The sequence below is a fragment of the Muntiacus reevesi genome, chromosome 16 (genome assembly GCF_963930625.1).
Source record: "Muntiacus reevesi chromosome 16, mMunRee1.1, whole genome shotgun sequence".
In the NCBI taxonomy this organism is placed as follows: domain Eukaryota; kingdom Metazoa; phylum Chordata; class Mammalia; order Artiodactyla; family Cervidae; genus Muntiacus; species Muntiacus reevesi.
In genome coordinates this window covers 24,908,422-24,916,114 of record NC_089264.1, presented here as the reverse complement: position 1 = coordinate 24,916,114, position 7,693 = coordinate 24,908,422, and the positions used below count along the sequence as shown (strand labels likewise).

The following is a 7,693-nucleotide window of genomic DNA, read 5'->3' as shown; positions in this document are numbered from 1 at the left end:
TTAGGATGCGTCACTGCCAACAAAGCTAGTGGAGGTGATGGAATTCCAGTTGAGCTATTTCAAATCCTAAAAGATGATGCTGTGAAAGTGTTGCACTCAATATGCCAGCAGATTTGGAAAACTCAGCAGTGGCCACAGGACTGGAAAAGGTCAGTTTTCATTCCAATCCCAAAGAAAGGCAATGCCAAAGAATGCTCAATCTACCACACAATTGCACTCATCCCACACACTAGCAAAGTAATGCTCAAAATTCTCCAAGCCAGGCTTCAACAGTACCTGAACTGTGAACTTCCAGACGTTCAAGCTGGATTTACAAAAGTAGAAAGACAGAGGAACCAGAGATCAAATTGCCAACATCCATTGGATCATCGAAAAAGCAAGATAACACCACCCTTATGGCAGAAAGCAAAGAAGAACTAAAGAGCCTCTTGATAAAAGTGAAAGAGGAGAGTGAAAAAGTTGGCTTATAACATTCAGAAAACTAAGATCATGGCATTTGGTCCCATCACTTCATGGCAAATAGATGGGGAAACATTGATAGACTTTACTTTTGGCGGCTCCAAAATCATTGCAGATGGTGAGTGCAGCCATGAAATTAAAAGATGCTTGCTTATTGGAAGAAAAGATATGACCAACCTAGACAGCATATTAAAAAGCAGAGACGGCTGGGCCTTGGTTCTCCGACAATGCCCACTTGAGCCTGTTCACATTGACTGACCAGAGTCTGTGAATTCAATGCTCTGAGCCATCTGGACCGTCCCAATCCCAGCTTTCTATCCTTTGAAAACACTAAGAATAATGTCCCTGCATTAGTTTTTTTTTTTTTTACTGGCGCCAATAACCTTTCCTGCCTGGAACAGGGACTTTACCCAGATCACACTTAGCCAATGATCATGAAATCATCTATAAGAAGAATGGGGGCCAGTGGGTGAAAACTCATGAACTCAAGGAACACAACGGACACATCACAGGTATTGACTGGGCTCCGAAGAGTGACCACATCGTCACTTGCGGGGCCAACCTCAACGCCTATGTCTGGAGTCAGAAGGACGGTGTCTCAAAGCCAACCCTGGTGATCCTGAGAATTAACCAGGCAGCCACTTTCCTCAAGTGGTCCCATCTAGAGAACAAATTTGCGGTGGGCAGCAGAGCACGACTCATCTCCATTTGTTACTTGGAGTCTGAAAATGCCTGGTGGGTGAGCAAGCACATTAAAAAGCCTATCCGCTCCAGGGTCCTCAGCTTGGACTGGCATCCCAGCAACATCTTGCTGGCAGCGGGATCCTGTGACTTCAAATGCAGTGTTTTCTGCCTACATTAAAGTGGATGAGAAGCCAGCCAGCACGCCCTGGGGCAGCAAGATGCCTTTCGGTCAGCTGATGTCAGAGTTCGGTGGCAGCGGCACCGGCGGCTGGGTGCAGAGGGTCAGCTTCTCGGGCAGCGGGAGCCGCCTGGCCTGGGTCAGCCACGACAGCAGCGTGTCGGTTGCCGATGCCTCAAAAAGCGTGCAGGGCTCAACTCTGAAGAGGGAGTTTCTGCCCCTCCTGAGTGTGTCGTTCATCTCAGAGAACAGAGTCGTGGCTGCTGGCCATGATTGCTGCCCCATGCTTAAGTACGATGACAGCGGCTGCTTGACCTTCGTCTCCAAGCTGGACATTCCCAAACAGAGCATCCAGCACAACACGTCGGCCATGGAGCGCTTCCACAATGTGGACAGGCGGGCCACGACAGAGGGCTGCAACCGGCCCTGGAGACGCTGGACCAGAACAGCATCACTCAAGTGTCTCTTTATGAGGTGGACAAGCAAGACTTCGAAAATTTTGCACTACCGGCATCGACGGAGCCATGACCATTTGGGATTTGAAGACCTTAGAGTCTTCCGTGCAGGGTCTTCGAATAATGTGAAGGAGCCTCCAGACCCGGCATGAGGACGGACCCACTGCGGCAGCGAAGCTCCACCATTCGCATGGGAGGGGAGCCAGCCACCAGAAAACACTGAAGAAGCACATGGTGCAAACCTCCTTGTGTGTTTTATTTGATTATAATTGGTGTGAGTGTTGTTTCTTTAAAAGCAGCAGTGATTTTGGTTTTGTTTTGGGGGGTGTTTTGTTTTGTTTTGCAATTTCATTCCATTCTTGACCAAAGCTTCTCTTTAAGTAGTTTATTATGGAACGTTGTCAACTCTAACTTAAAGGAAGGGGTGGGGAGGTATGTAAATTGTCTGATAAAAATATTAAATAAAAATACTGAATATGTAAAAAAAAAAAAAAAAAGCCAGAGACATTACTTTGCCAACTAAGGTCTGTCTAGTCAAAGCTATGGTTTTTTCCAGGAGCCATGTATGGATGTGAGAGCTGGGCCATAAAAAAAGCTGAGCACCAAATTGATGCTTTTGAACTGTGATGTTGGAGAAGACTCTTGAGAGTCCCTTGGACTGAAGGAGATCCAACCTGTCCATCCTAAAGCAAATCAGTCCTGAATATTCATTGGAAGGACTGATGCTGAAGCTGAATCTCCAATATTTTGGCCACCTGATGCAAAGAACTGACTCATTGGAAAAGATCCTGATGCTGGGAAAGATTGAAGGTGGAAGGATAAGGGGACAACAGAGGATGAGATAGTTTGATGGCATCACCGACTCAATGGACATGAGTTTGAGCAAACTCTGGGAGTTGGTGATGGACAGGGAAGCCTTGTTTGCTGCAGTCCATGGGATCGCAAAAAGTCGGATTCAACTGAGGGACTGAACTGAGCCCCAAATCAATATATGAATACTTAACATAATTACCAATACTAATTCATCTGAAAAGTGAACTAGTAAGAATAGCCAGAAAACTTGCAAAAACACGAGTAATCAATATATCTGTCTTGCCAGATCTTTAAATGTGCAAAACTGGGGCCAAAATACAAAGTTCAAAAACATGTTAAAAAAACATTAAATGATGAATCTGACTTTGAAATCAGTTCAAAAGAGATAGACAGTTCAATATAGGATGTGAATAACCATGTAACCAATATAAAGTTAAATGATTACTTCACATCATATGCCAGAATATGTTCCAGATGAATTAAAGAGTTAATTATTTTTTTAAAAATGAAGACATTTTCTAAAGAATATAGAGTCGGTTATGTATATATCCTTGGGAGTGCAAGGGGCCTTTCTCAGAAAAGCTAAAGAACATAATAGAAAAAAAACACCAATAGAAATGATTTCAAAGGTTTTTCATGATCATAATGATGACAATGATAAAGATGAAAGAAGAATTAAAATCGTATCTTTAAAATGCAAATAAGTGTTCTGCTAAAAGGATGCATTCTGAAGGTTGAAAGAGTTATAACATAGGAGGAGAAATGGGAGAATTTTCAATTTGTACATTTTAAAAAAGAAGAAAACATAGGACAATGGGTCATTTTTACTTTTCTCTGTATTTTCTGGGTTTTAATTTTTCTATAATAAACACACACTTCTAATCTGTTCATCAGAAAAAAAAAACTTTTCCAAGCAACACTAAAGCTTTAAAGCAGGCTAAAGTATAACTCTAAAAAAGAAATGCTCTTAAAAATCAATTTTAAGAAGCCAATTATCCCAATTGAAAAATAGGCAAAGGACAGTGGTATAAAAAACAGTCCATAAAGGATGTAAAAATGGCCAATAGGCATAATAAAATATGTTTAATTTCACTAGTAATCAAAGAAATATATATTAAAATAATCCTGAGATCTCATAATGGTCTGTTAAATTGACAAAGATTAAAGAGAAAAAGAATGCTCAGAGCTGGTAAGGGTTTGAGGGAACAAGGTCGGAAGCAGTGCAAGTGATGCCGCAGGACAGAGAGTGGGGTGCAAGAGGATAGTCACATCCCAGGTCACGTCCGAGTCCCTGGGACAGCCGCCACGCGTGGGTTCTTGGCTCTGCGCAGGAAGGAATTTAAGAGTGAGCCGTGGTAAAGTGAAAGAAGGTTTATTCAGGGAGAAATACACTCCACAGACAGAGTGTGGGCCACTTTAGAAGGCAAGAGAGGCACAGGAGACCCGAAAGGCCCATGGGTAAGGGGTTGCCTTTATATACATTATTCCATAAAATGTATTTTTCTTGCCTTTATTTCATGCTTATTTCTACAATGGTGACCATCTCATCTGTTGTTATAATGAAGATTCTTACTTAACTTGCATTCTATTGACAGCAAATACATGATGGATTACAATTAAAATGTAATTTCATTCAAAGGGTGCACAATTTGTATACATTTTTCATTTTAAAAGTACATTAGTGGAAATAAAAAAAAATTGCTATGTACTTTTATTTATATTTTTAAAAGTTACTTTTCTTCTAAGATACTTAAAAGCAGATATTAAATTGAAAGGGAAATACAAATTATGACAAATAACTAACATTTTTTAAAAAGCATTTAAATATATCTGGATTTTGAAAAATATAAATTAATTCAGTCATATTTAATACTTTATAAAAATAAAACCATCTGCATTTCTAATATTAAGTGTACATCAGGTTTCCAATGTAAGAATTAATATCTTAATTTCATTCATGTTATACCTGGACTGCGGGTTCTTAAATTTTTTGGTCTCCAGACTCCTCAAGCTACTGAAAGTTGTTGAGGACTCCAAAAAGCCTTTGTGTTAGAATTAAACACTGGGAAGTTTTTAAAACACAAGAATTAAAAAAAATAAATAAATAAAACAGGAATTTAAAAAAAAGAATAAAAAAAAAAAACACAGGAATATATAAGTACAAATTCTATTAGCTCTCAGAACACTGATGACATTACATGTCTTGCAACCTCTACAAAACTCCACTGTATACTCTAGAAAGCATGAGAATGAAAGGGCAGATAAAGTCTTTGTAGTATTAAGAAAAAGTAACATGCTCTCTGGATCCTGAAAAGGTCTCTGGGACTTCAGGGGTCCCCAGAATCACTGATCTACAACCACATAGTATAAATTTAAGAGTAAGGTGAATCATCTAATATTGCAACACCATCCTTGTTCCTCTGTGCCACTGCCGCAGACACTGTGCTCCTCTGAACACCTCTCCCTCCATAAATTGGAATCGGAAGAGAAGCAAGAAGATGGGCACTTGCCATTACTACTAAATGATTCTTTACTATGCAAGAATCTGTTTATTGTATTAGCGCTCTCTGACCGGAAGACTGATGAGTTCATTTCTTTTCTCTTACTTAAGCACTTCCTCCATTTGCCCTCGTGCCCCGAAGAGGGTTAGTTCCGAGAGCTGAGCCAGCTCTCTGCCACATCCTGAGTGCTCCTCGGGCTCTTCTCTTGCCTGGCCAGTGACTTCTCAGTATCTTCTAACTTGAAATTTAGTTCTATTCTGGAGTTCTCCCTTCCTCAGGATGGTGGTGCCTCCCCCATTTCTTTGGCTATCCTAAAGTCCCAGGGGTTATATAAAGTACTGAGTGGGATATTTAGGGGAGCAAAGTAGGTCTTCTCTGGGATCTTTCTACAGCAGCCCCACGCTTGGTAACCTGAGTTAGTCTAGTTCATGGTACACTACCACGGGTCTCACTTCTGGAAATGCTGAAAGCCCATCTACATATGGATTTGCATCCTGCTGTCCCTTAGCACGCGGGGCTGGTGATGCCGCCAAGACTACAGCAGTCTCCTCCCATCACTGGCAGGGGCCTCCCACCCACTTCTGCTGCCTGGTCCTTCACTTGGACTGGAGCAGACCTGCTCCTTCTCTTACTTATGAATTAACTTCCTTACCTGCAAAATCTTCTGGATCCCCTTCCATCCCCACGTCAAATGGGGTCCCGCTTAGCTCTTCCATGCCATTGTCCTGCTGGCCTTCCCCACACACACCTCAAAACAGGGCAGGAGTTGTCTCTAATCTTGGATCCCTCAAACATCAGGAAACATTTGGTCACATCACCCTCCGCACAGGGTTCATTTCAGCATGTAGGGGCATAGTACAAGGACTTTAGGGGCTTCCTTGATGGCTCAGTGGTGAAGAATCCGCCTGCATCCAGGAGCCACAGGCGACATGGATTCAGTCCCTAGGTTGAGAAGACCCCCTGAAGGAGGCCATGGCAACTCACTCCAGTATTCTTGCCTAGAGAAATCCATGGACAGAGGAGCCTGGTGGGCTACAGTGCCTGGGGTCGCAAAGAGCCCAACATGGCTGAGCAAGTTGGCACTCACGCACAAGGACTTTATGCTACATTTTACACTTCTCCTCAACTGCAAATTCGTCTCCCTCTCTCAGGCTCAGAGCTGTTTATCAGGGTTAGTGGCAGGGCTGATGAGGCACCTGCTTTATTTATACCTTCCTGGTAAGCCTCTGCAGGCTTACACCAGAGTCCTCGGGGTTTGTCCTAAAAAGGTAAAGTTGCTTTTCTCTTTGTCTCTCTGCTCTGTTTCTTCCAAGTCTCCAGAGGAGCACGTACAAGCCCCACATTTCTGAGTCAGATAGGAGAGCAGTCCAGGAATGAATATTGATTCCTCATTATTATTCTGCCACCTATACCTTATTCACTAGATTTTGCTAGTGAGTAAGCAGCACTGTTAAATGTTCAAATAATTACTTTTTACTCATGAACGTAGATCAACAAAGGATCTTTTTTCAAAAGGAAAAGGATCCTTAGTAGTTTGGGGTGCAGTCATTGGGGTCATTTTAACCATTCTGCCATCCTGCCAGGCATAGGATCGAGGTCCCCAGGCCACGCTGAAGTGGGACACATGTGCGCAGTGCTGGCGGTGGCCCCCCGGGTGGAGCTGTAGGGCTTGTTGCTTTAGTAAGCCCCGCCACCACTAAGTTGTTCAGCCATCCAACCCAATCTGGTCTCCCTCCAAGTCTTCCTTATCCTCCTCACCTTGCAATTGCTCTCTGCTGAGCTTAGCTGCTTCCCCAAGCCTTCTTCAAAGGCCCTCTTACATGTGCATCCCCCTAGTTTCTCACACTGAGAACTACTTCAAAGGCTGGCAGCCCTGGGAAGGGAGGCCTGACAATAAAAGAAACCCCAACCGGAGAAAGGTTTGCTTTGGCAGCTGCCTGATGGTTCTGTAGGTGGGGAGGCGCCTGCTCCAACCTCTGCAACACACTTGCCCTCACAGCTCATTCCAGATGTTTTCTTTTGGTCTGGCTCCCTTCTGGGCCTCTGGGCCCCCACTTCTAGCAGGCCTATGTAAATTTTAGTGAGGCCTCAGCTGCTCCTGCCACTATTGATCCCTTTATCTGCTGCCAACAGGAGACTTTCTTAATCTTGCTCTGAACCACACTCAGGAGGGGAGAGGCTCAAACCCTCCGAACGTGGGGCCCATTGCTATTTGGTTCTGAAGCTTATTCCAAGGCCACAAGGCTTAGGAGTGTGTTGAACAGCCCTTCTACCAGAAAGCCTGCTCCATCATGTGTTTCTTCCAAGAACCCCTTGGGGGACTCCATCAAAATCCTGAGCTTCAGCAAGAATTATTATTTCTTTGTGCAGAGCTTGCAATATATATTTATTTTTAAATCATCCTGCAAACCAAGCTAATCAGTGACTGGATTCACTTTAGTAGTAGTCGTGCATTTTAGTCACTCAGTCTTGTCTGACTCTCTGCAAGCCCATGGACTGTAACCTGCCAGGCTCCTCTGTCCATGGGATTCTCCAGGCAAGAATACTAGAGGGGGTTGCCATTCCCTTCTCCAGGGGATTCTCCCCAACTCAGGGATCAAACC

General features: G+C 43.4%; 1 pseudogene; it reads left to right on the top strand.

Annotated features, from left to right (window-relative positions):
• The first annotated feature begins 798 nt into the window (after positions 1-798).
• On the top strand, positions 799-1,905 carry LOC136148057 (actin-related protein 2/3 complex subunit 1A pseudogene; annotated as a pseudogene).
• The last annotated feature ends 5,788 nt before the right edge of the window (positions 1,906-7,693 follow it).